The sequence below is a fragment of the Myotis brandtii genome, unplaced genomic scaffold (assembly GCF_000412655.1).
Source record: "Myotis brandtii unplaced genomic scaffold, ASM41265v1 scaffold1270, whole genome shotgun sequence".
NCBI lineage: Eukaryota > Metazoa > Chordata > Mammalia > Chiroptera > Vespertilionidae > Myotis > Myotis brandtii.
Window position 1 is genome coordinate 1,111,477 of NW_005354465.1, and position 6,995 is coordinate 1,118,471.

Sequence of the window (6,995 nt, forward strand, 5' to 3'; positions counted from 1 at the left end):
AAATTGTAAATGGAAGATTATAAGAGAGGGTTTCGCGTGCCAGCAAAAGTTACTGGCGTGCCATGTTTGGCATGCGTGCCAGGGGTTGCCCACCCCTGCCTTAGAACGAATTTGGATAGAACAGTGGGATGAAATTTGGGTAACAGAACTAAAGGTAAAGGGAAATCTGATGTTTCTTGATTAAATGTTGATCTGCTTGGGGATATAATTATTTTGGTTATTGAGTTTATTGGGACAAAATAACACACACACACACACACACACACACACACACACACACACAAGCCCACCCTAACAATAACCTCTCTGGAGAGAGAAAATTTCAATCCATAGAGACCACATTTGACCTCACTCTTTCACAAATAAACAAGATGCTACAATGGTTTCTTAGTGAGCGTGTGTATAGTACTGCAGACAGTGTAATAATATGTGAGATGTAATGAAGAAAAATTTGGAAGAGTGAGTGACCACCCCTACATTCTTTGTTCAGCCAGGCTACTCAGTGACCTTGAATAATAGCTCTTTTAGAAGAACAAATGTAAATAATGACTTGGAGGGGCCAGAAAAAGGATGTGAGGTATTGAGGTAGATAGGCCCCATGCCATCCCCTCTCCCAGGTGGGCTATTGTTGACATTATTACCAGAAAAAATTACCTTTCTTTGCTTATGTAATTCAGATTTATCATTGACCAAAAACATGTAAATCATATTTGTGATGCCAGGTTGTAGTATTTCCTCCATTAGGGAGTATCCTCTTTTATCTTGGTCCCATCATAGCCAGGCAAGGCAGCAGTTTTATTAAAATAAAGCTGTTGAATATGGATGGTTACTTTAACTCTAGCTAAGAAGGCAAATTTATTGAGTTCTGTTGCTGTAAAAGTAAGTAGATACAATGTGACAGCCAGAGCTGAACTGGAACCTGAAACTGAGCAAATGAATGCTTTCTATGAGAGCATGGAGAACAGATCTTAAGTCAGAGCTGGAGAAAAGGCCTCTCAAAGTCCATTGGACTTTGAATTGGAGTAATCAGATATTTATATTTTAATCTGTTAACTTTTTTTTTTTTTTTTTAAAGCAAACAGTCAAACTCTACTACCAGAGAATGGGCTTTGGGTTTTAGAGTCTCCTAATGATTAGGGTTCTCATGCTTCTGACTCAGGGAGGGGCCAGTAGATGAGCATTATACAGGCAGTTGTCAAATGACTCATAAAATCAGTGACATATTCACATGCCTGAGAGTTCCCCTGTCGCAGCTGATCTCTACCCAAACCTCAGGGAAGGGAATGGTCAGGGCAGGGAAGTGGGAAAGGAGTTTAGACCTCTAGGATTCTGGGCCACTCACTACTCAATTCCTTTTGCCTGTTCTATCTTGCAAATTTATTTTGAGACCATTTATTTCAACTTCCTAAATTTTTAGAAGGCAGCTGGGATATGGAGGTTTAAGGGGTTGGTTCATTTAGTAATTTAAACTAGGTTTTGCCCTTTATTGAAGTCTTCTCCTTGACTTTTCCCAGATGCTCTCAGGCACTGACATCATATTTATGAAGGATTGATATCACTGCTAAGTCCCACTTACTTCTATGTCCTGCCTCATAATTATTTTTTCCATCTAAAGGTAACATAGGAAATAAAAAGGACTTTGGCTTATATATGAAGCTCAGCTCTGTTCCATGTTAGCTGTGTGACACAGGTCATTTATCCTCTCTGGTCTCAATTTCATCAGCTGTTAAATCAGCGGTTCTCAACCTGTGGGTCACGACCCCTTTGGCGGTCGAACGACCCTTTCACAGGGATCGCCTAAGACCATCCTGCATATCAGATATTAACATTACGATTCATAACAGTAGCAACATTACAGTTATGAAGTAGCAACGACAATAATTTTATGGTTGGGTCACAACATGAGGAACTGTATTTAAAGGGCGAGAAGGTTGAGAACCACTGTGTTAAATGGAGCTAAAATATGTACCCCCCCCCCCCCCTCCCAGATTGAGGATTAAACAAGCATGAACTTGATAGGGCCAGATACTTGTGTGGTGCAGCATTCATCAATCCTAGTCTTTTCTGCCAAACTCGAACCTCAGCAAGAATTCTCTCTAGCAAGCCACTTTTCCCTCCCAGCTTTGGTTTCTCACATTTAAAACTAGGGCCTTGGACTAGATTATACTTAAAGTCACTGTAAGATTCAAGTCTTCGAGGTTTAGCTGGTTAGCTCCTATTGCTCTGTCCTTAAGTTCTCCTTTTTTTCTAAGGCCAAAATTGGTAGATGTGTTCTCTAAAGCACAAGAGATTCTTTGCATCCATGCCTTAACCTATAAACTTGGGTGTGTGTGTGTGTTTTTTTAATATTAATGTTTTATTGAAAAGTACAGAAAACCCACCTGTGTTATGTTCATCTGAACATAACAAGCAAGCCTCCTCACACCTCCTAAAAGCTTCATTTCTTTGGAGTAATACTTTGCCTATTCCAGCAAGTATCTCAGTTAACTTGTTTCCTTTTTGTCCAGGCTCAAAATAAAAATTAAACTCCTCTTGGATCAGGGGTGGAACTTGAGAGAGCCAGGAGAGTGAAGAGCAGTGTGTGTGTGTGTGTGTGTGTGTGTATTTAAATACATTTGATTTCAGAGAGGAAAGGAGAGGGAGGGAGAGATAGAAACATCAGTGATGAGGGAGAATCATTGATTGGCCTCCTGCATGCCCCACACTGGGGATCGAGCCCACAACTTGGCATGTGCCCTGACCGGGAATCGAACCCTGACCTCCTGGTTTATAGGTTGACACTCAACCATTGGGTCACACTGACTGGGCAGGGCACCATATTTTTCAAAGGGCCCCCAATGGCTTTGTGAGCTTGGTGATGGGTTTTGAGCTCAGCCAGGGGAATGAAACTTCATCATCCAAGCAAACTGTTCATCCACCATGGACCATTTGTGGTGGTGGTTTTTGCTGGATGGATCATAATAGGGATTGCTTTTCTCAAACTGTGTGTAGTCTGGGTAAGCCTCCTTCACAATCTTCATAAGTCCTACAATGCCTGGCTCTTTGCAGTTGCTATGGTAGAAGGTTTCCTCCTCCCGCTTCATGGCTCTAAGGAGGTTCCAGGCCTGAGAATTGCGAACCCATCCCAGCATGCTGTCTGCTTGGGCTCTGCTTTGAGATCCTCAATGTTGAACTTCTTTCTCTAGTCAGCTCTCTGGCTCTGACTTCATCAACCAGTAGCTGCTTAGATTCTCCCACATTTTTTAGAGCCTAAAGTCTTCTAAGGGCCGGAGTTCTCCACTTTAGTTATGCCTAATCTGAGTTCTTAGTCTTGGTGTGCTTTCCTGCTGCTCCCTTTTTGTCTGGCCCAGCAGCCCCAGCCAGTCTCCTCCTGGGTCTCAGCATGGTCTGAAGAGTGGAAGATTCTGGAATCTACTGAGAGATACAGAGGGCAACTTTTTTTCTGCCCTTAGAAACAACTACTCAGACACAACCCCAGCCCCTAAAGTAAGTTTTTTTTCTTTTGAAGCAAGCAAACGTATCCTCAAGATTTTATTGTCACATTATGAAATAAAATGTAAAGCTTAGAACTAGATCACTTGGCCCTTTGTCTGCTTCTCTTCTCCCAGATAAGATGCAATGCTTGCATCTCTTAACAGCCAGTGTTCTCTTAGATCTGCAGTTGGGCTCAATGCATTCAAACCTCAGCACAATCTCCTCTGTAGAATTAGCCTTTTTGTGGAAAATCAGCTTAGTCTGCTCACCATAACTACTCTGCTTCCTGTCATAACTCTGTTTTCCCTGCACATACAGATACTCCTTGCCCTTCTCATACTGTTACTCTCTGGGTTGATGCTTGCCACACTTATTACAGAAAGTCTACCAGGTTTAGGAACATTTACCGTGGTTGCAAGAGCATTATCGGCATGGAAAGTCAAGTAAATTTTGAAAGAAATCTTCATCTGCACCACTTCATGCTGATTCTGAATTCTTGACATAGTCAAATCTGTTTTATTTCCATCTCTTAGTTCTGCTTTCGGTATTGATCTCTTGAGAGGGCAGTAAAAATAGCTACAGGCCTGAGAGAGAGAGAGAGAGAGAGAGAGAGAGAGAGACTTTCCCCCCTACCATTCCTTCTAAAGCACAGAAAGGACCTTGGCTCCTCTGCTTGGGTCACATACTCATCTCTGGACTAATCACTGTGTCTCTTAGGAGGATGGCATACTCTGGCTATCATGAGTAACAGGATCATCGTGTGGAGTGCCTTGGGACTGATGGCCTTACTGGAATACCTAGAGCAGGGATTGCTAGTTTGAAAAACAATTGATGTTATCACTCTGTGGACTGCATACCTCATCCCAACATGCTGGTAGCTCCCTTGGCCCCAGGCTGTTGTCCTGGGATCTAGGACTAAAAAGAAGGAAAACAGCCCTGGACTTCTGGCAGTTAGTAGTGAAAAGTCAGACCCCACCCCCAACCTGTACTCTTTCCCTTGGTTGGAGGAAAAACCAATATATTCAAATTGAATAATTGGTTACTGGCCAAGGGTCTTTTGGAGAAACTTCTTCAGAAATTATAGGATGTACTTTTACAACTCTGGCTGGAGTCGCCAGGGCTCCTGGGGCACCTCCCTGTCCTGGCTCACCAGCAGACCACCAGCCTTTGCTGTTCTTTCCTTGGCTGCACTCTGGAGATAGGAGGCCAGGGCCAGGCACAGGAAGGGGCATTGAGGGATGCCTGAAAAGCCAACTGAAGGTTGGATTTTTACCTACTACCGTTAGCATTTCCACTATCCTAAGTATTCCTAGAGAATTGCCCAGTGACTAGGGACTGTTACTTTTGTTTTCAAGAACCCGTAAAGGGGGCAAATATTTATGACAGAGAAAGGGGAAGAAATGTGATCCTTCCAGCTGGTCATGCATTAGGGAAGAGACCCAAGGTATCTAAATTACCCACCTGAGAAGCTGCTAGCCCATTTATCCCCTTAATGGGAATGAGAAAAGAGTGCCCCCTGCCTCGAAGGCAGAAGCTTTTAGACTACTGTCACCCTGGAGGCTAAGGCCCATGTAGGGCACAAATACACAACCTTACAGATTGGGGACCCTGTTTGTCACCAGACCATGAGGTTCTCCAGAATAGATGCTGTTTCTTTTGTTCTCCATCATGTAGCCAATGAAATTCAGTGTACCTAGGACAAAATAGGATCCAATAAAATTTTGTTGAGTGAATGAAGCCTGTGTCATACTTGAGAAGCATAAAAACACACACATAACTTTCTGGTGCAGCTGGATTTAACTCAAGTGTGTTGTCTGGTGGGGCTGCATCTGGCTTTGGAAACATTTTGATAAACATCCTGCTACCACTGTTTACAGGCAAAGTATCTTACAGCTTAGAATTAGTGGAACATAAACATGTTCATATTTTCCCACATAATGCTCCAGATAATATTTTCCCATATAATATTCCAGATTATCACTTTTGCTAATAAACCAGGTGATTTGGGATATTGGTGTTTTCCATGATCTATTTTTTTTGTTTACTATCTTTGGCCACCAGATGGCAGCCTTTGAACAATAAATTCTTTTTTTTTTTTTTTTTTTTTACAATAAATTCTTAATCTTTTTTATAATCCAAAACTTTTTTGGAAAGAAGTTTTATATAACTCTTTTATGTTTCAGAATCAGTGTTTCAAAATAAAATACACAAGCGTGGTTTATTTTTTAGGGACTGATGAGAGTTTAACTGATTTCCAAATTAAGATAGAAGTTTGAGAGAAAACTAAGGTACAGGTTAAGAATACGATTGATAAGGGGAGGTTGTTTGGCTTGCAGATTAAATAGACTAAAATTGGTGAGAGCCAGGTTGAGGCCTGATACTGGCATTTATAAGATGAGGGTCTTAAGGCATGTCAAATGCATGCTAGACATTGAAAATATGCTAGCTCATTTCCTTGTTTCTTAATTTGACCCCAAGGTTAGTAACTTTTGTTCCCATCACAAGTATACCTGGGAATAGCACTGGGAGCAGACACTTCTCCTGGCCATATCCTTGAAAAGTGGCATCATTTTTATGTTGACATATTTGTTCTTAAGTCTCTCTGATGGTTTGATATTAGAGGAAGCACTGACGAATGATACACAGAGAAGGTAAAGGCTGTGTGTTCATTTTTCATGGGTCAACTCCCCTCTGTCTGATATAAGAATCTAGCCTCACTTCCGTCGTCCAGCTTGTCTAAGACTTCTGTCTTCTAAGCAGACAGAATAAGTGCTGCAGCCTGAAATAGTACTAAAATATTAGAGCTGGAAAGAACTTTATAAACCAGGGCTTCTGAGAAATTGGTGAAAGCTATGGTCCCTCTCCCCATACATTTTCATAAAAATCAGTTGTCTATGTATGGATTTCCTAAGGCAGAGGTTCTCAACTGGAGTGTGTGTGTGTGTGTGTGTGTGTGTGTGTGTGTGTGTACATTCTTCAGGCCTCAATTATTTTGAACCATGTGGTAAGGCTTTTTTTCTAAACACCAGAAAGACACTCTATTACCAATGGAAGAGCATCTAATGCCCCTGGTGCTTTGGGGGGCAGGCAAATGTTTAATCTTGTGCTTCAAGAATCTGTTAAAGCTAATCTAGTAGCCTCTGATGTTCCATTGAGTAGTTTGAGACACAGTAATGGCTGTTACAACACCAGTGACAAACTTATGTCCTTTCTTTTAATTTTAATTTTTTAAAAATATGTTTTTATTGACTTCAGGAGGGGGGGGGAGAAACATCAATGATGAGAGAGAGTCATTGATTGGCTGCCTCCTGTACGCTCCACACTGGGGATCGAGCCCGCAACCTGGGCATGTGCTCTGAACGGGGATTGAACCATAACCTCCTGGTTCACAGATCGAAGCTTGACCACTGGGCCATGCTGGCCGGGCAAACTTAAGTCCTTAGTAAACACCAAGAATGCTTATGTTCCCAAATTCATGCTGAGAGAAAATATACTAAAATGTTAATGGGTGGCTTTCTCTG

The 6,995-nt window shown here is 41.8% G+C and overlaps 1 pseudogene; it reads right to left on the reverse strand.

Moving 5' to 3' along the window:
• Positions 1 to 2,732: 2,732 nt before the first annotated feature.
• Positions 2,733 to 5,565, reverse strand: LOC102241704 (annotated as a pseudogene).
• Between the last annotated feature and the right edge of the window lie 1,430 nt (positions 5,566 to 6,995).